Here is a 25,749-nt window from a genome sequence, read left to right on the forward strand (position 1 = left end):
CAAGCTGTATAGAGCTTTTATAGACCATAACCAGCACTGGCTATGGCCCATAAAACCTTATTTGGCTTAGGTCCAGACGGTCTGAAAGATCGTATCACCCTCTATGGGTCTGCCAGCATCTTAGGATCCTCAAGGGAGGGCTTTCTCTGAGTCCGGGGGCCATCTGGTTCAGGACATGGGAACGAGTCTTGCAAACTAAGCTGCCCCCAGGCTCTCCTTTCACCAGCCAGCAAAGATCCTTTTACTCAAATAGGCATTTAATTATTAATTGGTTGCAGGGAACCTTTTAATGGTATAGATGTGTTATATTTTAACTTGATTTTTAGGTTTTTGAATGCTTTTATACTTTCTGAAAAGTTAAGGGTATTTTAACTGATGGATTCTGTTTTTAACTGTCACTTATCCCCTTTTTATCTTACATTGATTTAAACTTTTGTAAGCTTTCTTGGGTTCCATCTTCGATGGGATTACAAGAGTGTTTTATGACTTTGGAGGTTTATTTTACTTCAGGGCTTCCTCCATCCCCCAAGAAATAGTTTATATGAAAACCTTGGAGTTTTCCCATCAAAAACCTAGATTTGGGCCACCTGCCCACATACAATTTTATATGGAGAACAGTGTATTATTACCACACAAAAACCCCTTACCTTTCCCACACATAATTATTGGGGGGGGGGGTGCACTGTAGGTTCTCTCCCTCCAAAAAAAGATTCTGAAAGTCAAAAACATGTCATGGTAGCTGGCCATATTCTTGATTGGGTGTATCAATACTGCAGTGGCTCCTAACCTGTGGTCCGTGGACTATCAGTGGTCCCCAAGAACTAAAATATGGTTGCTACATCATTGCAATGAAAGTGACTGGTCTCACGAAACCCTCTTATAGTGTTGAGGCAATGGGGATGTCGGGGAACCAAGATAAAAGCCAACATTGGTGATGTAATCAGAAGACAAAGCTATGACAATATTTTATTTTCAGGAAATAAATATTCTTTTCTGTTATACATTTGTACTTGGTATATAAAAAAACCATTTTGGTTAGAATGGTAAAAATGAATAACAAGAGCATCCTTTTATAATAGCAGCAACAGTAGCATTTTGAACATGGGTTCTCCTGCAGTTGACTAACACCTGCTCTATTGCTCTCTCTTTTTTAAAAAGGGAATCTAAAGGACGCTCCTTGGCAACCCATCAACTGAATGCTTCCCTCCGTGCCTCTCCTCTAATGCTTGTGAATGGAATGTAGCCTGGATCTCGATGTTACAAGGTTTCAGAAACAGCTGAAATAAACTGGCAGCATTTCAAAGCTCTTGGGCAGTTGTGTTTGAGGCACAGCAGCTGTATGGAAAACTTCAAGGAGAAGCCTGGTAAAAGGCCAAAGGCCGTTCCATGCTTCTCTCTCTCTCCCCCCGCCCCTCTCTCCCTCATTCTTTCTCTCTCATAAACAGGAGGATTCTGTGTGTCTCATTGACTCACAAAGTTTAGACTAGTCTTGCAGCTAAGAAGATTATGTAAATATAACAAGCAACAGAATAGTATGTTTGTATTGCGTATGGCTGCTAACAGCAGCAGATGTGTGTTGAGGGGTGCCTGTTATTTGTTGGCAAAAGGAAGCATTTAATAAGATTTTCAACAAGCTGTGCAGATTCAGTGTAGAATGTGCCATAAATCTCATACAGCAGAGAATCCTTTTTTTTAAAAAAAATGAATACACTTATGTTTTTATGTCTCCATACATTCATTGATTGTGAATTGTAAACTATGATATCTGACATTTGCCATCTTATATGTATAAATGTTTGCTGTGCTGTGAAAATTGGAAATGTGCTTTTTGCAGCTTGATGCTGGGTATATTTACACAGAATTGTGTCCCACTTGTCTCAGTGATCAGATAAATGTGCGTAGTATTACAGTTTTAATGTGGTGGTAACTTTCCAATACTGATATTCTTCTGTTCCTAAATATATATACTAATAGGAGCCCCCAGTGGTGCAGCAGATTAAACTGCTAAACTTGCTAACAAAAAGGTTGGCAGTTTGAATCCAGAGAGAGGAGTGAGCTCCAGCTATTAGCCCAGCTTCTGCCAACCTAGCAGTTTAAAAACTTGCAAATGTGAGTAGATCAATAGGTACTGCTCTGACCGGAAGGTAACAGCGCTCAATGCAGTCATGCCAGCCACATGGCCTTGGATGTGTCTATGGACAACGCTGGCTCTTTGGCTTAGAAATGGAGATGAACACCAACCCCCAGAGTTGGACGCAACTAGACTTAATGCCAGCTTTCAAATAATAATAATACACTTTATTTATATTCTGCCCTTCTCCCCAAGGGGACTCAGAGCAGATTACAGCATTTACATAGGAAAACATTCAGTGCCTTTACAGTCAAATACAACGAGACATACAAACAAAGGTAAAGGCTTCTCCTTTGTGTTGTCGAAGGCTTTCATGGATGGAATCACAGGGTTGTTATGTGTTTTCTGGGGTATATGGCCATGTTCCAGAAGTATTTTCTCCTGCCATTTCACCCACATCTATGGCAGGCATCCTCGGAGGTTTCTCCATATACCTCACAACCTCTGAGGATGCCGGCCATAGATGTGGGCGAAACGTCAGGAGAGAATACTTCTGGAACATGGCCATACAGCCTGGCCACAACAACCCCAGCTTCTCATTTCATTTCTGGATTCTGAGGTGGTGCTCATCTCTGGCTCTCGGGAGGTGCTTTTTCTTCATTTTCAAGCCAAGGAGCCTGCATTGTCACCTCCTGGTCATGTGGCCAGCATGACTGGAGCGTCTCTTTGCCTTTTCCTGCTGAAGTGCTACCTATTTATCTGCTCAATTTGCATGTTTTCGAACAAGCTAGGGCTTGACAGACAGTAGCTCACCCAGTCTCATGGATTCGAACTGCTGACCTTCAGGTCAGCAATTCAGTGGAACAAGGGTTTAACCCATTATTCCATCATGGCCCATAAAATAAATAAGCTTTCAAATAAAATATTTCTTGTATAACTTTTTTGCATTTATACAATAGCACTATTGGCATTATCTACCCAAAACTAAGCACATGGAGGTGCGTTATTTCTTTATCTAGTTGTTTCAGACTCCTAAAGTATCAATACTCATTTTGTCTAAATTTATAGCTGCTGCCTTTTAGGTTCAGAATGAGATCAATTCAAAGATAATGAAGCTGATGGGGAAAATACCGTATATACCAGGCATGGGCAAACTTTGGCCCTCCAGGTGTTTTGGACTTCAATTCCCATAATTCCTGGCCTCAGGTCACATCTTTTTCCCTTAATTTGTAGTTAAGACAACAGGAAGTGAGAGAAATATACCCCTTAGGAAGGGAAATTCATTCCTGAAAGAGTTATCATGGGAAAAAGGGGTCTCCACTGAAGCTTTCTCACCAATCCTTATTTCCACAACAACCCAAATTTTTCAGATCCAAGTATCACAGGAACAGAAAGAGGGGCAAAATCTTCTGACAGGGACACAGGCAGCAAAACAAACACCACAGGGGTGTTCACCCTTCCCTATGCTATCCAAAACTAGAGATATATTTTTGGCTAGGGTTACACTTTAAAAAATGTACCTGTTCCAACTTACATACAAATTCAACTTAAAAATTTGGGGACTGCCTGTATATACAGTAATTTACAGTTTCTTTTTTATACATTACATTATCTTACAATTAGTTATATTTTTATTGGTTAAACCCTTGTGCTGGCTGGACTGATGTCCTGAAAGTTGGGTTGCTAAACTGAAGATTGCTGGTTCGAATCCACGAGACGGGGTGAGCTCGTGTCTGTCAGCTCTAGCTTGCAGGGACATAAGAGAAGGCTCCCACATCCCGGCATCCCCTGGGCAACGTCTCTGTAGACAGCCAATTCTCTCACACCAGAAGCAACTTGCAGCAGGTTTTCAAGTGGCTTCTGACACAATAAAAAAATTCTAAACCTGTTACAGTAGAGTCTCACGTATCCAACGTTCTGGATTATCCAACACATTTTTGTAGTCAATGTTGTCAATACATCGTGATATTTTGGTACTAAATTCATAAATTACTACGTAGCATTACTGCGTATTGAACTACTTTTTCTGTCAAATTTGTTGTATAACACGATGTTTTGGTGCTTAATTTGTAAAATCATAACCTGATTTGATGTTTAATAGGCTTTCCTTATTATCCAAGATATTTGCTTATCCAACATTCTGCTGGCCCGTTTATGTTGGATAAGTGAGGCTCTACTGTACTTCAGATCTGGAATTTTACATTATCTTACTGCACTAAAAACCTTACCATGATGTAGGTGAAAAAGTCCCATGATTTCAGCATCACCGCCCCTGCACCAGTTGCTGTTTTGAGCTTAGGAGAGAAGAAAGAAGCTGCATGTTTCTTTCAAGAAACCCATTTCTCACCCATGAATACCCCAGTGAAGAGAAATGGATGAAATTAGAAAGAAACCTTCAGGGAAGGACACAGGAAACACACACACAAAAAAACTGTGTTTATGAACAATAAATCTGACAGACTCTCCATCAACAATGCTCCAGAAGAACAATTCCCAAAACTCTCTTTAAATAAAGATACAGGCCAACTGCCTTCAGAGGAGCTGTGTATACAGTTGCACTGCTATACATTATACTGAATGACAAGCACATTCTGTTTACATAATTGAGCAATTTAGGGCTGCATTTCTATGCACACTTACTTGAGAGGCAAGATGTCATGAATTGACTAGTTTTATTTCATGCAAACCTATATTAGATCAGGCTACAATGTCGGAAAACTGTTGTTACAGAACTCGTGCTGTTTTTATACAGTAGGAAAAAAAGCAAGCAAATAATATGGACATTTTTGTATGAAGAATTCTATATTTGTGTTAACTTTGTAAATAAAAATAATCCAACATGCATTTCAGTATTCTGCAAAACAGTTGATAGAATAGAGACTACTGTTTACTTTTTGAAAACTGCTTTCAAAGTCATTTTTGTCATGTTTGTTTCCTGAAAGCATATGTTTCTCCTTAGAATTTACACTTTGTATAATTGAGCTTCTCCACCCGCGATGGTTAAGATCAAATGTTCAAAATGAAGCAAGGATAGTATTTTAAAATGTGTATATTATGTAAATAAAGTTTACAAAAGGTTTGATTTAACCAAATTGGACTTGATTATGTTGCCTATGGCAAGCAGTGGTGTATATGCCAATAGAAAACATACACAGCCATTCTTAAACAAAAACATTTTTTCAATATTTTATATGCAGTCATTCAAGAATATGTGTGTGCGTGTAAATTACAACGGTGTGTACATGTTTATTTTTTATATTTGTTAATAAATAGCCATTAAAATGTTGTTGGTATATGTGTATTTTATTATGTAAATTATGGGATGCTTTGAGCAAGCTGCTTGAATGCATAATATTTTATTATAAATGCACATCACACACTTCTTTGTGCATGTCATGGGTGTGTATATATATTTGATCTTTTCCAATTGAAATATTGGAAATTCTTAATTGATTCTGAAAACAGCAATGAACTCTTTTTTTATCATGTCAGCAGCTTCTGGTATGAGAGAATCGGCTGTCTTCAAAGACGTTGCCCAGGGGACGCCGGGATGTGCTACCATCCTGCAGGGAGCTTCATTATGTCCCTACATGAAGCTAGCACTGACAGACAGGAGCTCACCCTGCCCCGTGGATTCGAACCACCAACCTTCAGATCAGCAGGTCAGCCAGCATAAGGGTTTAACCCATTGAGCCACTGCAACTCCTAATGAACTCAATGAGAATCAATAATCTGATGAATCAACAGTGATGTTGATGGATAGTAGGGCTATGCAAAGTCGTGCAAATTTAACACTTTGCACTGAGGCAATTTTCAGTTCAGACCAACATAAATGTATTGGGACCCAAATTTAAACCAAAATCAAAACTGAAATTGTTTGCAGTTGTCATCAATTTGCATTTGAAAACCCAAATGGGCATATATTATCAGTCTTTAAAAAAATGCATACATTTGGAGATTGAAATTAGCGTCCTGTTAGTTTAGTGATGGATGCCGGTTGTGGTTATTGTAGAAAGATGAATTAATAACTTTACCAAAGAGCTGCTCAACAGTGGAAAACATCACGGAAAGGGGTTAGACTGGATGGTCCTTGAGGTCTCTTCCAACTCTATGATTCTGTGATAATGGCCCCTACCCCTTCAAAACCCACCAAACCTATACTGTCCCCTCCCCTTCACCAGTCATTTTAATGACCAAAGGAGAATAGGATGAAGCAGAAAACAGTCCAGCTATGTCATGATCATCATAGGCAATCACTCGTGACTGGGTATGATTGTCTTCCAAGGGTAGAGTTCAGCTGTGTTCACAATAATAACAGTATCCTCCAGAACAGTGGTTCTCAACCTGTGGGGCCCCAGGTGTTTTGGACTACAACTCTTAGCAGTCCCAGCCAGTTTACTAGCTGTTTGGATTTCTGTGAGTTGAAGGCCAAAATATCTGGGGACCCACAGGTTGAGAACCACTGCTCCAGAACCTCTCTAAGAGCCCTTTGGAGATCCTACAGGATGTCACTGATGTGCTTCCTGGTATTGGGGGCATGGCTAGACACTTTTCTTGTGCCAGTGCTCTTTACCAATCAGTAAACATCTATGGAAATGGCCCTCACAGGAGCAAGGTGAGTCTTGCAGGAGAGGAAAGGGAAGATATAGCAGAACTTTGTGCTACACTCCCTGCCAAGATCTTCACCATTCTATTCCCATTACAAAGAATTAACCATAATGAATTGCAGAGCTGGAACTTTGATGCTAATTTTAGTTTCTTTCAAAATGAAATGAAATAAATTCCATCCTGAATGGGTTTGCATAGACATATTCAGCACACATTGACTATTTGCATATTTGAAATAGCTATCACAAATGCAACACTAAATGTTGCACTTCCGTATCAGTGTTCATACTTGGACACAGTATTTTTCACATTGCAAATGTGGAGTTCCCACACTAGATTAAATACTAGCAGAATCATTACTAAGTTGTCTTGTCATATGCGGCTTACACTTAACGTTCAAGATGGGTTCTGCATATTTTAAATTTCTCCTTTGTTTAGAGTACTTTGAAGGCTATAGCTAAGCGAGCCATAAAGTCCCCGCAAGCAATGTCTCCCATGAATTAATTTAATCTTCTCTCTCTCCAACCCCTGCTTCTCTGAGCCCTATGACGGGTTTAGATTACTACCTGAAGCACATTCCAATTGAGTTACTGATCTTTTTTAAAGAAAGACAAAAACAAAGACCTCTTATTAGAGCCAGTGTGCACTCTTTACATGAGAATGTGACTGGTGTGTTTGCAGAACAAAGGAGCACAAAGCACAGTCTGTGTTAGCAGGGTGCAATGTAATCCATCCTTGATTTAGGCATGAGTGCTGGCAAACTATTCTTGGCCTTTGCAATGCACAGAGGCTCTTTTAAATGTGCCTGATAATGCAGTCCCTTCCATGGATGGAATCAAATGCTTGCAGCCCTGCTGTTCTTCACATCAGCACTAAATGATGTGATTAGAGGAAATGTTCTGTGATCGTGTAGGAGGCAGGAAAGGGGAGCTAATTGAGACCGAACTAAAAAAATGGAACTATGTGTCCAAAATAATATATATATAATGCTTTACCTATATTTTTATTTTGATCACTCTGCCCCTTTATGTGGAAAGGAGTTAGGAGAGTGGGCTCTAATAAAGTGAAATTTAATCTCCTAAATTTGAACTTTATAAAACTTTAAAATTGGTGCAAGTATTAATTAAGGGGCCACAGTGGCACAGCAGGTTAAACCACTAGCTGCAGGGAAAGCTGCTGACCGGAGGATTAGTAGTTCAAAGTCATGAGTCAGGGTGTGCTCCTGTCAGCCCTAACTTCTGCCAACTTAGCAGTTCAAAAGCATATAGTGCAAGTAGATCAATAGGTACCACCTCGGCAGGAAAGTAAAAGGGCGGCCCATGCAGACGTGCAGACATGCTGGTAAGACATGATTGGAGATGTCTATGGACAACAGACTCCTTCGCATGGAAAAATGGAAAAAGAGCACCTCCCCATGGCCAGAGTTGAGCATCGCCTCCAGATGCTGGAGGTGAAAGGGGAAGGCCTTTACTATGTCTGTGTATATTGTATGTCATTGTGTAAAAAGGCATTGAATGTTTGCCTTTAATACTGTAATCCACTCTGAATCCCTCTGGGGAGATAAAGCGGAATATAAATAACGTATATTTGGCTGTGGGACCAGGTATTTGGCCCATCCTAAGATATGATCTGATATGACCTGATGGATTAATATTAATTCGAACACAGACTGGCTCTGACTTTGGCTTGAAATTTCCCTTTTGTAATGGTCACATGGTTTTAATTGTTTTAATTTGATTTGGATACCGGCTTTCATTTGTGTTTTATGTTTGGTTTTTGTACATGTTGTATTATATGTGGCATTCTGCCATTATCTAAGACCGCTCTGGGTCCCCCTGGGGGAGAAGAGTGCTTTATAAATTAATTAATTAATTAATTAATTAATATTTTATTATTATTATTATCAAATTAATGCTTTTAATTTCCAGTACTTGGAATAAGACTGGGAAAATACAAGTTAAAATTGCTGCTCAGCCATGAAGGACGAATAGACAACTAAGGACCTCATCACAGTAGAGCAGTGGTTCTCAATCTGGGGTCCCAAGATGTTTTTGTCCTTCAACTCTCAGAAATCCTAACAACTGGTAAACTGGCTAGGATTTCTGGGAGTTGTAGGCCAAAAACATCTGGGGGCCCCAGGTTGAGAACCACTACACTAGAGTTTGGATCCACTTTAAATCCACTTTAGAGAGGGGCCTCTAAACAGCTCAGCCAGACAGGTCCTGTGCCTCACCAAACTACAAACCCCAGAATTCTGCAAGAGGCAGAAACCGGATTTAAAGTGGATCCATGCTCTGGTGTGATGAGACAATAAAACATTCCCAACAAATGACTTTTCAACCTTCATTTAAAGATCTCCAAAGAAGGAGACACCACTCCTTTTCAAAGCAGTCTGTGTTCCAGTAAAACCTCTTTTCTTGTGATTTGAATCAATTGGTTTTTGTTCTAATCTCTGAACCAGGAGAAAACTAGCTTGCTCCATCCCATATATGACGTTCATTGAAATATGCAAAGAGAGCTATCATATCATCTCTGTCATCTTTTCTCCACGCGAAATAACTTTACATGTATAATTTAATGAAATAGCTGGTGGACTAGTGTTGTGTGTTTTCAAGTCATTTCTGATTTATGGTGGTTGTAATGCAAACCTATCAGAGTTTTCTGGGGCTGAGAGTTTGACGAGCCTTGGGTCATCTAGTGCATTTCCATAGATGAATGGGGATTCAAACCCTGGTCCCAAGTGTCATAGTCCAATATCAGGCAACATCTGTGAAAAGTCCCCACTTTTTGCAGTAAAAACATAGGCTTCTACAACCAAATCGGATTGAATTTTACCTGACAGAAGATAACTTTATATTGAGAGAGAATGAGAAAGAAAATGCATCTCCCCAAAGGGCACAGATAAAAATACCAACTAGTATGATCATTGATACATGGGGAGAAAAACAGAAATACAGTAGAGTCTTGCTTATCCAACATTCTGTATTATCCAATGCAGTTGGCCTTTAGTAGTCAATGTTTTCATAGCCAATGTTTTCAATACATTGTGATGTTTTGGTGCTAAATTTGTAAATACAGTAATTACTACATAACGTTACTGTGTATTGAACTGCTTTTTCTGTCGATTTGTTGTTAAACATGATGTTTTGGTGATTAATTTGTAAAATCATAAGGTAATTTGACATTTAATAGGCTTTTCCTTAATCCCTTCTTATTATCTGGCATTTTTGCTTATCAAACGTTCTTCCAGCCCGTTTATGTTGGATAAGCGAGACTCTACTGTAGTTACAATAATTTTTAAAAATCACAATATAAGGGAAGAATGTGACCAAATGACCTGTCTGCCTGCTGCTCAGGCCCCATCTACACTGCCATGTAATGCAGTTTGCAACTGCACTATACAGTCAGTGTAGATGGGGCCTCAGTCTACTCATTCAAGCTCTGAATGGCAGCCTCAAGGCTCCAGCACTCCTCTCGGTGTTCTTTATATTTACACTGGACTTGGACCGGAAGCAAAACAGGATCTCTTCAAACAGGAGTATCTTCAGTTTAATGCAGCAATGGGCACCATCTCTGGATCTGGGAGCCAGTAAATCGTTTTTGTTTCTGAAAGAGGGTAATCTGGCCTTTAAAGAAAGTCTTCATGTCAAAATAACATATAAATATTCCTCTGTTCTGATCAGAGACTCTAGAGCTGCAACTAAACATTTTTGCACCATTTTTGTGAGAGGAGATCTAGAGAGTTATGATCGACCATAAGAAGGACTGGACCATAATAATAATAACAACAACAACAACAACAACAACAACATATCAGGTGACAGTCAAATTGATGAAAAACAACAGAAAAAACTCAGCTGCTATCAGGACCTCAAGATCGAACTGCAAAGACTCTGGCAGAAACCAGTACAGGTGGTCCCGGTGGTAATTGGCACACTGGGTGCTGTGCCAAAAGATCTCAGTCGGCATTTGGAAACAATAAACATTGACAAAATTACAATCTGACAACTGCAAAAGGCCACCCTACTGGGATCTGCACGCTTCATCTGAAAATACATCACACAGTCCTAAACGCTTGGGAAGTGTTCGACTTTTGTGATACGAAATCCAGCATATCTATCTTGTTTGCTGTGTCATACCACATTGTTGTATGTCAATAATAATAATAATAATAATAATAATAATAATAATAATAATAATAGCAACAACTACTACTACTACTTTATTTTTGTACCTTGCCTCCATCTCCGCAAGGGGACTTGGAACGGCTTACATGGGGATGAGCCTGGTCAACATGGTAAAATGTAAACACATTAAAATACATACACAACATCATAAAACAGAATAAAACAACAACAATTATAACAACATAGTTATGACAAAATAAAAACAAGCTCAAACCAACAGCCAATGAGCCTGAAATAAAGTCAATTTCATAAAGAATGTTTTTTTCTTCCATTTTTTTTTTTACAAAGTCAGAATCATTTCTCACTTCTCATCCTCAGTATTGGATATGTTGCTCTTCTGCTTTTGCACATTCTCCTCCTGTCCAACAGGCAAACAATTCATATTTAAATCCGAACAGTCTCCTCCTTGTAAATGTCTGGTCTAAATATAAAGGCTCAGTGAGAAATTCTCTCTGATTTCAGGAGTATTCAATACAATCATTCAGAATTCAAAGGGATGAGAACAGAGATAACTTTAGATGTGACCGAGCTGATTAGTGTCAAGGCATCAAAAAAGGCAAGTTCAAAGGCATCCTCTATGCAGGGCCTGTGTTTAGGAAGGATGTTTTTAAAAGCCCAAGAAAGCAAGCTCTTAGCCTTCACCGGGTAGAGAAAAAGGGGATTAGAGACTTGCTGTTCTTTGAACCTCATAAAAGTCATGCTGGGAAACAAAACGAGGCAGGATACAACAGGATTTCAGGCTAAAAACGGTGAATATGTTGATTTTATTTCACCTACATATTTTTAAATTAATAAATATATAAATGCATTATAAATGGCATTAGCCCTCCAGTGCTGAGATCCTCATATGCAGGATGATCTTATGCCATGAATGAAAGAGTGAATGGGGAAGCAATGTGAGATGGTCTCACATAGGGTATGTAGACATATACTTCTATCATCATCTTGAAATGCATGCATTGAAAGAAGTGTACATGTTTGTCTACTCTACCCATACAAAAGATATAATCTTTTGTCTGTACACATATCTTTTCTTCCAAGGAAAAGGCTTACATTGATCAAATAACACTACAGTTGTATGTGTGTTTGTAGCAGATTCAGAAATTAAAATATGACATCTAGTGAATCAAAGATCTAATTGTATTTAAAGAAATGCTTCTCTGCTTTCCCACTATGGTAAACCAAAATCTAGACAGAATGGGAGCCCCAAGTTCTTGCACATAGTTTGCCAAGGTTGCCAAATAAGTTCTTTGGGGAAAATTACATGAAGCTAACAAACAAGATAGAAACTAAAACCAAGCATCTAGGTATCAATCATATGCAACACTCTTTAAGGAAAAAATATGTTGCGTAATGTCAGCTTGTTCTTTTGGAAGAATTTCCTTAGCACTAGGATATACCCAATAACAGAATGTTCCCCTCCTCGGTGTTTATTCAGATGTAAAGCGATTGTCAGAAAGGTTTTTGCTAAGGATTTCACACACTTGATCAGGGGGCTTTAAGCTGAAGGCAGTGTTCTCAAAGGCAAGAGTTTACCAAGAGATGACTAACAAAAATCCCAAAACTGATGGCAAAAAAATTGGGTATTCCTTAATGAATAATCACTATCATTCGATCCAATTTATCTATGCCACACTAGTGAAAAAACAGGTTACCTTACTGCCTGGCCCAAACATTATTTTGAAAACTAAGAAAGTAACCAGAAAAGACAGAGATGATGAAGCTTAGATCTAATTCCCAGACCTGTCTGGGCATCTTATTTTGAAAATCTACCCGTGCTGCTTGCTTTGATACCTTTTCCTCTGTAAACATGAGCTAAGGGTGCATCTACACTGTAGAATGAATGCAGTTTGACACCACTTTAACTACCATGTCTCAAAACTATAGAATTCTTAGAGTTTTAGTTTAACAAGCCCTTTAGCCTTCTTTGCCAAGTAGTGCTGCCGTCTCACCAAACTACAACTCTTATGAGTCCAAAGCATTAAGCTAAGTGGTTTCAAACTACATTCATTCTACAGTGTTGGTGCACCCTAAACTACACACATCCTTTGTGGGATTGTATACCTTTATAGTGCAAACAGAGGATTGCATGTATACTTATATAAAGATCTGTTCATTGTAAAATATTCCAGTTTAAACCTCTTCCTAACATGGTAGCATTTTGCATGTTGCTGGACTACATATGGAGTCCTACATCTGCATTCTGCTCAAGATGGGCAATATCATGCACTTTTTTTCTCATCATTAGGCCATCTCTCTTCCAGAGCACTTTGAAAAGAAATATTCCAGAAGTAAATCTGTCTGCCAGATGAAGTTTCCAAAGACAAAACTTTGTTGATCAAAGCTTACTCCATTTAGAGTCAGCTGTCTTCATTGTCCCCAGGTCAAAAATGTTTTTTCCCCTTCCCAACCATACACCTCCACTTACACTAAGTGGTGAGGATTTTAAAAGAAAAGGAGGAGGAGGAGGAGGAGAACTGGATAAAAAGGTCAGTCAGGATCCAAATGGCATTTTTGACCAAAAATAAGTTAAAACATGCTACCTTTTTTGGCAAGGCAAAAGCATGCTGGGCGGATTACTTAGATTCAGAAAAAATGAAGTGTAATTGTACCCTGAGGCCTGGAAATCCCATATGATACTGTAGTGCACCTAGTTTGCTCTTACCAGAAACACCCAGTTTCATTTGTCTCTACAAATAACTACTTTGCTCAACATCACTATGAAAAATGACTCCTAGCATCAAGTGGTTGGGTCTAGGGTTTTATTTTTATTTTTGGCCTTATCTGCTATTTATATCTTGAGCTGAACCAAGATAGTCAAACAGGATTCCTTTATTTGCGCATTGATTTCACAATTTCTATATTATCTGTATTATTTAGAAATAAGTCCCATGAAGTCCTTTTCTATATTAAAACTATACATTTTCTATTAGTAAGCTACTTAGCTGACTATACATAGAGGGCATGCATTAAACAACACCTTCTCCATTAAACAGTAACTCCGTTAAAAACATTAATCAAAAACTGAAAATTGTATGCAGTGAGTTCATGGTATCTGCTAGGGTTTGGTTCCAGAACCCCCATGGATGTCAAAATCCATGGTTGCTCAAGTCCCTTATATACACTATAAAATTGTGCCTCCTTTATATAACTGCAAAACTGAGGGTTGAAGTTTTAAATACATTTTAAATACACTTGTAAGCCGCCCTGAGTCCCCTCGGGTGAGAAGGGCGGGGTATAAATAATTGAAATAAATAAATAAAATAAATTTTCAAGCCATTGATGGTTTAATCCATGAAGACAAAATCTGTGGATACAGAGGGCCAACTGTATTGATTTGGAAAGATACTTTGAACAAATTGTGTAAACTTATTCAAAAAAATATTACTCTGCCTAATTTTGCTTAGATTTTAGTATAAAGTCCCAACCACAAAAAATATATAATAGAAAGAGATGATCCTACTATGGCAAGAAAAATGTCAGCCAAAAGAAAAACGGGTCTCTGAAATGATGGCATCTAATAATATATGAGGGAATAAGTTTAGATTTAAAATACAATCCTCTATACACACTTCGCCACCGGGCTCCTTCAGCTACTATTAGGGTAATAATATATCCCAAGCCAAACACAGATTCCAGGAATTATAATTGCTATTCAGTGCTTCCTCTCTCCCATTACTACCCTCCTGGTCAAACTTGTTGGCTGGGATGTGTGGATGCAAGACCAACAAGGACCTGGAGCAGTGCCATTCCAAACACACAGGAGAGGTGAGCCTGGAGGTGCTGGAAATGTGTGTGTGTGTGTGTGTGTGTGTGTAAAGGTTGCCTTGAGGATAGTGGAATTTCCCTATCTTGAAGGGAAAGCTGGAGTTGCCACAGAGACATTATTAAGAAGCTACAGTTGGAAATAAGTCAGAGAGAGGTGGGGGAGACTATGAATCCTCTCAGTGCTCTGGGAAAAGCTTTTTTGTTGTTTCATGTCCAGGGGCCACACACATAGCAAAGTGAAGCAGTTTCCTAAACTGAGCTATAAATGTACTACAAGGGTAGCTAGCTATTACAGGCTGAATATTGAATATTCAGGAAAAGGAATGTGATGCATCCAAGTAGATTGTGATCCTACTAGTTAAAAGGCAATGCATGGGGACTTTCCTGCCTAATTTATGACGAGTATGTGCAAAAGAAACATATTGAAGAAATGGTAGGAAAGTATAAAAGAGACACACATGGAAGAAGACAGTATTGCTCTCCTCCTGGTTTCTGGACTCCTCTGAAAAAAATGGTTTTCAATCTCATGGGGCCGGGCTGTGGCGCAGCTGGCTAGTAACCAGCTGCTATAAATCACTGCTATAAATCACTACTGACCGAGAGGTCATGAGTTCGAAGCCCGGGTCGGGTTAAGCCTCCGACCATAAAAAAAAAAATAGCCCTGGCTTGCTGTTGACCTAGCAGCCCCGAAAGACAGTTGCATCTGTCAAGTAGGGAAAATTTAGGGACGCTTTATGCGGGAGGCTAATTTAACTAATCTACAACACCATAAAACTGCTCACAAAGAAGAGGAAGAACAGCCACCAAAGGACGGTGAAGCAACAGCTCCCCCTGTGGCCGGAATTGTGAAGCTGGAAAGATGTTAAAAAAATGCCTCTGTGTCTGTCTAAAAACTAAATGTTGTTTGTCTGTTGGCATTGAATGTTTGCCATATATGTGTTCATTGTAATCCGCCCTGAGTCCCCTTCGGGGTGAGAAGGGCGGAATATAAATACTGTAAATAAATAAATAAATTTCTTGAGATGTAGGATGCATCTACACTCCATAATTAATGCAGTTTGACACCACTTTAACTGCCATAGCTCATTCCTATGGAATCTTGAGATTCATAGTTTGAGGCACCAGCACTCATTGGCAGTGAAGGCTAAAAATCTTGTGAAACTACAACCCCCATGAATCCATAGCATTACATCATGGCAGTTAAAATGGTGTCAAACTGTGTTAATTCTGTAGTGTAGATGCAGTCATAGGAGGCACTCCATTATAAGTGAACCGTTCACACTACACAGCACTTTGGGTTTCATGGCTGAGTTAGGATTAGAGCAGTGTTTCCCAAATCCTGCTCTTCCAGGGACTTCATCATATAGATGAGCCCCCACTCCCTCTTGTTACGTTTCACCAGCAATTGCCTCACAGCAACCCATGCACCCTCTCTCCTTCCCCCATCACATCCCCCATTGCGTTGGCGCTCTGTCCTTGCCCCATCAGATGGGGGAAAGGGCCGAAAAATGCAGGTTGCTCCATTGGAGCTACCCAAAACACAGTTTATCTTTCGTTGTTGGACAGGATGCATCTTGTGACATGTTCTCTCCACTTCAGCCATCTATAGGGCAGGGCCATGGCCTGCATCATGTGATGGTGCTCGGCAGGCCCCATCACACGATGCTCAAAAAGGAGCAAGAAGTCCAAAACCCCTAGTGTGATGAGGTGGCAAGAGTTCTGAATCCCTAATCATTGGCCAAAGCAGTTGAGGCTCATGGGAGTTGAAGTCCAAAACACCTGGAGGACCAGCATTTGGGAATCACTAGAGTCCCTTCTATACTGCTCTATATCCCAGGATCTGATCCTAGATTATCTGATTATCTAGCAGTGGAGATTCATATAATCCTGTCCAAAGTAGATAATTTGGGATCAGACCCTGGGATATAGGTCTAGGTTAGAAATTGCTGTTCAGACTCACAACCCAACACTCAAGCCATTTCACAATGCTGGATCAGAGCTCTTTTAGGGTACCGCAATTGTAAAGGCTGGTTGTTTTTTTGTTTTGTTTTGTTTTGTTTTGTTTTTTGTTTGTTTTTTGTTTTGCAATTTGCAGATCTGTAGTTGAATAAGAATGTTAGCATTGGGCTTTTCTTAAAGAATTATATTTTTCTGTGATCAAGAAGTGATTATTAAACCAGTACAAAGCTGTAGTTTGCATCCCATTGTAACTCTAAGTGTCCACTTCAAAAAGCTTAAACACCAACATTTCAGAGATGGAAACCAGATGTGTCTGGGCAAGCAACATGACAACGAGGTCAAGATGGCCAAAGTTATTAATGAGGACAAACACACAAGCTAGGATAAGACTCCATCTCCATCTTTCCTCCTATCCCCTTGGCTTAGTTAACTAGGAGCAAACTACTTCAGCACTTTGAAGTCAATTTGCAGCAATTGAAGGACAAAGAGGATGGAGAGGGTGGGCTATTTTTAAAGCAGTTGAAAAGTTAGATGGCAGAAGATTAATTAGAACTGTCCTTGGCAAACTGGGGCAGTTGTCTATGATGGTGCAATTCTTCATCTGTACAAAGAAGCAGTAAAAGAAGTACCTGTTAAGAGTTTGGAGAATTTTAGATTGTTTATTCATGCTATTAAAGCAAATACCTCTCGAATCCGGAGTCCTTTGGATGTCTAATGTTGTAAATAGACAGAAATTAGCTTAGAGTCTGTTTCCAACTTTCACTAATCCTTTCATAAGACTTCAGTCAAACTGCATTGCTTTCTCTTGTTGTTATAACCTTTGTTGGTCATAATTGGCTGCTCACTTGGCTCTTTTCTCAGAAGCTAATGCACCATTACTGGCATTGGGAAAGAAAGTCCTTGCCAGTCAAAACAGCCAGTTTTCCAAAATTACAAAGCCATATTACCAATCCCTAACACAGAGACTCTTCACAGGTTATTTTTAGGACTAGTTAATGCTATAAGACAGGGGTCTCAAACTCATTTTCATCAGGGGCCACATCAGCCTTATGGTTGCCTTCGAAGGGACATTAGTAACTTAAAGATGTTTACATGTATCTATGATGCTCTGGCATTAAAAGCTTCATCGGCCACATAAAAGGATGTGGAGGTCTGGATTTGGCCCACAGCCTTGTGTTTAACATGTGTGCTCAGGGCCGGCCCCACCATAAAGGCCAGTGACGCCGCCGCCTCGGGCGCAGATCCCGGGGGGCGCCGTCCAGTGCGCCCTGGCCTTGTGGCTCCCTCTTTCGCCGCCCGGGGAGGGGAGGAGGGATCGCCTCCTTCCCTCCCCGGGCGGCGAAGCCTGCTTCTTTCGCCGCCCGGGGAGGGGAGGAGGCGATCCCTCCTTCCCTCCCCGGGCGGCGAAGCCTGTTTCTTTCGCCGCCCGGGGAGGGGAGGAGGCGATCCCTCCTTCCCTCCCCGGGCGGCGAAGCCTGCTTCTTTCGCCGCCCGGGGAGGGGAGGAGGCGATCCCTCCTTCCCTCCCCGGGCGGCGAAGCCTGTTTCTTTCGCCGCCCGGGGAGGGGAGGAGGCGATCCCTCCTTCCCTCCCCGGGCGGCGAAGCCTGCTTCTTTCGCCGCCCGGGGAGGGGAGGAGGCGATCCCTCCTTCCCTCCCCGGGCGGCGAAGCCTGTTTCTTTCGCCGCCCGGGGAGGGGAGGAGGGATCGCCTCCTTCCCTCCCCGGGCGGCGAAGCCTGCTTCTTTCGCCGCCCGGGGAGGGGAGGAGGCGATCCCTCCTTCCCTCCCCGGGCGGCGAAGCCTGCTTCTTTCGCCGCCCGGGGAGGGGAGGAGGCGATCCCTCCTTCCCTCCCCGGGCGGCGAAGCCTGTTTCTTTCGCCGCCCGGGGAGGGGAGGAGGGATCGCCTCCTTCCCTCCCCGGGCGGCGAAGCCTGCTTCTTTCGCCGCCCGGGGAGGGGAGGAGGCGATCCCTCCTCCCCTCCCCGGGCGGCGAAGCCTCCCTCTTTCCAACCCTGGCCGCGCCTCCCACGCTGCGTGGGAGGCGGGGCCAGGGCGAATAGCATGGGAGGCGGGGCCAACCCTGGCCCCGCCTTCCACCCAGCGTGCCCTGGCCCCGCCTCCCACGCAGCGCGGGAGGCGGGGCCAGGGCACGCTGGTTGGGAGGCGGGGCCAGGGCGCAGGAGGCGGGGCCGGCGGGGGGCGCTTTTCAGCGCCCCCGCTTAATATTTAAATTTATCTCCGACCGGCCCTGTGTGTGCTGTAAGAGGAAGGAAGAACCTGGATAGATCAAGAACCCAATTGGAGTTCTGCTGGGGCTTTGCATGTAAGACAAGCAAAAAGAAAACCTGTGCCTCTCAAAGTACTTGTCTAGTGCTATCTCTTTCCGTACCTTCAGATCCCCATCAAAAGCACATTTTCTGTGAAGACCTGGCTTACAACCTACCTCTGCTTTGATTCTGAACTACGGCAAAGCTGTTACACTTGTCTCTTTTATCTTTTCCCTACAGACAGTTGTCAAATTTTATGCTGCAGGTTTCTTGGACTGGCTGTGTGCTTGCTTGCCAATATTCAAAAGCACCTATTCACTTAGGGGTACTATGGTTTGAAATTATTATTATTAATAAAATTATGTGTTATCCACTTCTCCTCACAGCAGGATACGACATGATTAAAATACACAGACAAAGTACAACACTATTATATTATGTTCTATTAAAATAAATATATTAAATATATATTAAAATCCATCTGGATGGATTGCCTCCTTGTCATGAAGAGGGGGTTTGCGTGTTCCAGTGAACCTGTGGGCGTAACCACCGGAGTCATGTATTTCCAGGAGGGGCCACAGATGAGGATCCAGACCAAACACAATCTGAAGACCCAAAAGACCTCAATGGCGGAGAAGGCGGAAGATAAAATGATACATGTTACAACGGCTGCGAAGGCAAAAGACAGCTGCAACAGAGTCCCTTTGGATGGGTTATAAATAAAGTGTTGTTGTTGTTGTTGTTGTTGTTGTTTTTATTGTTATTATTAACAGATAAGAAGCCACCATCATTGTGTTAACCATGCCACTGGTTGGGAATCTCATTCTGTGAAGACTGTGTGTTGATCAGCCGTACACTGACCTCCACACATTAAAAAACTCACATACAGGCATCCTCCAAGAAAAATAAAACAAAACAAAAAATCCCATGGCAATCAGTGAATGGCAATGGGGACAGGACTGTGAAATCTGGAAGCCCCTAGTCACAGACTGATACATGAGCAGTAGATATGGATTCAGTTATTCTACCTCATGGTTCAAGGCAGTTAAGTAGTCCGGCAGCTGTATCCATGACTGAGCAGCCCTTTTTAGGATCCACTCTGCTCACCCCATACGGGGAGGAAGCTAGAAAAAGTGCCTTAAACATAGTCTGCCTCTCTTATCCCTGACTGGATTGCTACGTCCAGAGGGGTGACCATCTTGTGGCCAGAAAAGTAAGTTGAACTTTGGAACATGGACATTGCTGGATGACACAGTCAGCTAATGCCCTGAACACAGAACTGCTACTATTGCAAGGGAGCTGAGGTGCTTTAACATTGACAAGAGACCCAGAGAGCAGGACAGGGACAGCTAAAGGAAGAAAAAGGAGGCTACACCTTCTTCTGGAAGGGACTGCCTGAAGATGAACAAAGAATACACAGAGTTGGCTTTGCTATCAAAAATGACCTGATGAAACATCTGTCTGAAGCACGCATCAGTATTAACAAGTGACTCTCAACCTTCCAAATTAACCTTGCCAAAAAACAACAGGAGACCATCATAAGTGCCTATGCACCAACAGTAGATGCTGATGAAGTTATCAAGGGAAAAATTACTGTCAGCTGGATACCATCCTATTGGAGATACCTAAGGAGGACAAGATAATCCTCCTGGGGCATTTTAATGCAAGAGTTGGACGAGACTTCAACCTGTGGCCAGGAACTATAGGAAAAGATGGGGTTGGAAACAGCAACTGGAATTGCATCCTGCTTCTCACCAAATGGGCAGAACACAACCTTGTCATCACAAACACACTCTTCCGCCATAAAAAACAAGCTTAAGACATCATGGAAGCACCCGCAGTCAGAGCATTTTTGGCACCTCTAAGACTATGTAATTATACGTGCCAGAGACTGCTGCGATGTGCTCCTCACGAGAGCCATGACTGATGCTGATGACTACTAGACAAACCATAGCTTAATCTGATCCACGATGGCTATCAAGATCGCCCCCAAACACAGGTTCCAAGGAAGAAAGATAAGATGTCAAATAAACACCCAAGCCCTTCAAGAGCCCTCCAAACGAACCCTTCTCCAAACAATATTCAAGGATTATAGAACACCCTGAAAATATTGAGGAACATTGGAACAAACTGAAGACTTCCATCATCACAGCCTGTGAAGAGACCATTGGATATGGCCCTGAGATCTTCAGGAGAGGCCCTTCTCTTGGTCCCACCTCCATCTCAAGCTCGGTTGGTGGGAATGGGAGTGTGGGCCTTCCTTCTTAGTGGCTGCCCCTCGACACTGGAACTCCCTGCCCAGGGAAAGCCAGAATGGCAGCTTTCCAGCTATCCTTCTAGTGGCAGGCTAAAACCTTTTTATATAGATAGGCTTTTAAAGATGGTGTTTAAGATCAATCCAGTGGTTTTTAACTTTGAATTTGTTTTAATGGTTTTTAACTGGAAATTTTAAAATACTGTTTGTATTTAATCCTGTTTTAATGTTCTTATATTGTAAATGGTTATGAGGATGCTTTTATGCTAAGCTGCTTTGAATCCCCTTTGGAAGAGATAAAGCGGGGTATAATAATAATAATAATAATAATAATAATAATAATAATAATAATAAGAAGAAGAAGAAGAAGAAGAAGAAGAAGCAGCAGCAGCAGCAGCAGCAGCAGCAGCAGCAGCAGCAGCAGCAGCAGCAGCAGCAGGGTAAGATAATTGTTGCAATCAGACTGGAGAAGTTTGATATTTGGACTACAGCCCCCTCCATCCTTAGTCAAAATGTTCAGTGCCATTTTCCAAGCTTTCATCAGAATATGACTTAAAATTAATATAAAATCTTAATAATATAAACTTAATATAAAATTGGAAGAATATTTCACAGAAAGTTGAATTTGACTCCCACCCACTTGAACAAATATTTCAACAATTGGGCGTCATGCCACAGTTCAGCGCCACAACTAACCCAACAGGAAGTTAGGATTTTTCTTGGATTAACTACAGGTGTAACCTGTTATCCTTGTCACAGCAGCCTTTAAGCCATCACTCATCAGATGAGAGAGAGTGAGAAAGAGAGAGAGAGAGAGAGAGAGAGAGAGAGAGCATTAAAAAGTACTTGTTTATGAAGCTGTTCTTAGAATTGTAACATGAATGATAATAACTGAAGGCATTGTTCCTTGGTGTGGTGCCTGTTTCTTCAATGCAGTTTGCTCAGCTGAACCTTTTTTTGGGAGATGGTTCTTGCTCCTTGTTTTCTTGAGCCACTAAACTCCATGCTGTCAGAGCTTTACACATTCCAAAGCTATTAGGTGAGCATTTGCTCTTTTTAAGGTTGAGAAAAAAATGCACAGACTCTTATCAGGGTTAACAACCTGATTCTGTTGCTAGTGCTATTATGTTTGAACTCAGAAATTCATGGAAGAAGAAATCTGATGTAGGGACAGATGTGTTTGTGTTGCCATGTTTTCCCCATTTTCTTCAGCTCCATCTGATGAAGTCCTAATACTATACCCCATACTATCAACTCTGATATTGAGCTGATATTGAAATACAGTAATTGAATGCAATAAAGACAAACATCGTGTAATAAAGTTTTATTTTATTTAAAAAAACTAGGAATGCAATATGCTATTTTTTGCCGTTTGCTTGTGAGTAGTGGTTAAATTAGTGTCTACTGTAATTATGAATGCAAAAGTAGGAATTGTCTCCTAATCTGACTTCCCAGATTTGTCTTAACACCCAGCAACTGGAGCAAGCAACAGAGCTCTGTTCTGCTGGTGAGTTGTATATTGCAGGATGGCATCTCTAGTCCCTTTCTACCCATGATCTCCAGTCTGACAAAGAGTTGCAATAGTGTAATGGTCAAACTGGAGATTGTTGCCTGGAACTCAGTATGGCTGCTGGCTATTAAGTTAAATTGGAGGGTCATTTATAATGGTGGCCATAGTGCCATAATCATCAACATACTGAACAGTTGTAGTCTAGCTTGCACATTTGTAACTGCTGAACAGGATGCCTGCCAATATTTCTTTCTCATCATCCTCTAGTGCAGTGGTTCTCAAACTGTGGGCCCTAAGGAGTTTTGGCCTAAAACTCCCAGAAATCTCAGCCAGTTTACCAGCTGTTAGGATTTCTGGGAGTTGAAGGCCAAAACATCTAGGGAACCCTCAAGTTGAGATCCACTGCTCTAGTGAATACAACAAATTATTTATTTATTAATGAGGCCCGTTTTATTGATTCTTAGATCCCACCTATCCTTAAAAACACACACATATACAATAGTCCTTTTCTCCATAGTGCCTTCACAACATTCCTGTGATGGGCAAAAGGTCAACCAACGTGTCACATGGCTGATGGTTGATTTCAAAGCCGTTCTTTCCATGTTTTGATCAACACTAAGAACTAGACTAGACTGATAGATATCCTATACCTTTGGTAAGATAAGTTCAAAGGAACTATGAACAAGGTAACAAAATATAAATCAATGAAACAATATATAGAACTCTACAGAACAGAAGCAGGGTTGCCAACTAGTTCTGAAAATTCAGCCACCTAACCCAGAACAAAAGTACATTCTGACAGAGAAAATGATAAAGTGATCAGGGAATAAAGAATAAAGTGTAACACAATAGTGTTAATCAGGTGAATGCAGTCCTTTATGAGCAGACAGACAGCCTGGTGATCTTGAATGATTGGACAGTTAGTGGCCTTGTATGGGTGGTGGTGAAATTTTATTTCTTCCTCATTGTCTTGGTGAATCACACTTAATTCAGTTGAACAAAAATAAATCGTGAGATAGTATAAAACTCGGAAGACAAAAAGGTTATTTACAACAGTCTCCAATACAATCAGATGTTGGTAATGCTATTCCTTGTAAATACCCTTAAAATATTGGTTTTGCAAAGATAAATCACTAGGGTGGGAAACATCTATGCTGCCCAGCAATTTTTAGAAGGGATGAATAAGAATGTTATAAATCATATGTATATAAAACTGAGGGAGCGATTCTAAAATAAATTGTTATGCCTGCACAGAGTCTACTTTCCTGACGTTGTGTCTACTTCAATACCTAACACACTTGGAAGAAAAAATACTTTCCAATGTTTCATCTGAAATATTGTATAATGTATGTAAAATCTTAGCCTTGATCTTTGATATGTGTTTTTCAATTCATAAGTAATAATAACCAGCAAAGAAATTCCAGTGTAAGCTCTTCAAGACTTCGTGACAAGTTTAATTAACTTACTGACAAGGGCAGAGAAAGCTGTTGCCTGTTGAGAAAGTTAATGAAAACAGGATTATGTGCTGTCTGCTCTAGGAAAGTTTGTACTGATGCCTTTTGTATGCAGGCCAGTGAGACAGAGACCTTTGCCCCTCGCATTCATGTTACGAGGCTCTCCGATCTCTGAATGGTTGGAGAGGCAGCGAGCAAATGGCCTGGCCTTTAACCTAAGGGCATTACTTTGAAGACAATGAACGTTTTACTTTTGGGTAAATCAGAACAGACTTGACCTTAGGGCAGGCAGCTTCCCACCCTCATTCCTGCAAATCAGCAGAATTTATTGAGATGAGGGTTTTTGCAAAAAATGACATTGGCCATGCAGACTCCGTCCATGTTGACTCAAAGTGGCACTGGATTTAGTGAGTCTTGGTAGTTATAGAGTTTCATGGCCTGAATGCCATTTACTTTTTCAGAAACTTATATACAATTAAGCAGAAACTAGAACTCTCAAGCAACCAACAAAAAAAAACAAAGAATACTGTATAAACTATAGTAGACAGTAGAAGGCAATAGGTCTGTAGCAGGCCAAGCTAGCCCACCAACCCTATCTAGTGGATGGCAGTCTTTAACAACACAAATCCCCTGATTTTTGTATCTTCCAAGCTGGGGCGACAAATACAGGAGGCTACAATATTCGACTGTTGGTATGCTTTGTTTGGCTTGCTGATTAAAACGACCTATGCCACGTAAATTCCTATTTGCCAGAGCAAAAGCTTGCAGAACCTCAGCTTCTTAAAACACACACACACAATTTTTTTAAGAAAGGAAGCATTTCATTCTAGTGCTAATTTTGAAGGAGTCTCCTTTGATGTTCTTTTAAGCAAGACCTTTGATGTGACCAGTTTAAACATCTGTAACTAGTAATTTACATGCCAAGGTATAAGCCAATTGCACCTTGAGAGAGAGAGGCTGAGTCTGGAGAGGGAAGGCTAATTATACCTTTCCCGTTTTAACTGCCCATGTCTGCCGCTGGCTGATAGATGGTTGCTGCTCAGTCCAAAGCCAGTCTTGGAGGAACATGTTCTCTGCACCTTTGGCCTCACTGCTTGCTAAATGCTCTCGAATGTGCTGAATGTCAGGGGAGGGGAGGGGAAATCCTCCCAAACCCAGGTAAATAAGGCACAGGTGTGCTTTGCAGACACGCCCTTCCAGCCTCTTGGACTGATATTAATGTTTTATAGCTTGTCTTATGCTATGACTCAGTCTGACTCTGCAGTGCATTGGCCTATTGCTACACTGAAGCTGAACATAAGGTATTTCAGATCTGTTAATGCAAAGTTTAGGTTCTCCCCTTTACACATCTTTGAACCAATTAATATTTACACTATAGCCCTCTTCCATAAACAAAATTGGGTAGAATCACAGCTTTGAAACAGTTCGTTACATTTATTGTAATATTTCTTAAAATGTCTGCTAAACCACTTTTTCCTTTGTAAATGTTTGTTTTAATTTTTCAATACTTTTGTAAAGAGTTTAATTTTATTTTAATGCTGATTTTTGCAAATTTTTAATATCATAATCCTTTTCATGTGTAAGCCTCTCCAGTCCCAATCTTTTAAAACACATTTTTGCCAGATCTTACACAACTGCCTCCATACCAATAAAGAAATGTGAAAACAGTTGC

General features: G+C 40.9%; 1 protein-coding gene across 1 annotated transcript in view; it reads left to right on the forward strand.

Annotated features, from left to right (window-relative positions):
• Positions 1-5,357, forward strand: part of tnfrsf19 (TNF receptor superfamily member 19) — a 63,933-nt gene extending 58,576 nt beyond the window's left edge. Inside the window, exon 10 of the mRNA XM_062974637.1 lies at positions 1,159-5,357. The gene's annotated coding sequence lies outside the window, so the exon portion shown is untranslated. The remainder of the gene's footprint in view (positions 1-1,158) is intronic.
• The last annotated feature ends 20,392 nt before the right edge of the window (positions 5,358-25,749 follow it).

The sequence above is a fragment of the Anolis carolinensis genome, chromosome 3 (genome assembly GCF_035594765.1).
Source record: "Anolis carolinensis isolate JA03-04 chromosome 3, rAnoCar3.1.pri, whole genome shotgun sequence".
NCBI lineage: Eukaryota > Metazoa > Chordata > Lepidosauria > Squamata > Dactyloidae > Anolis > Anolis carolinensis.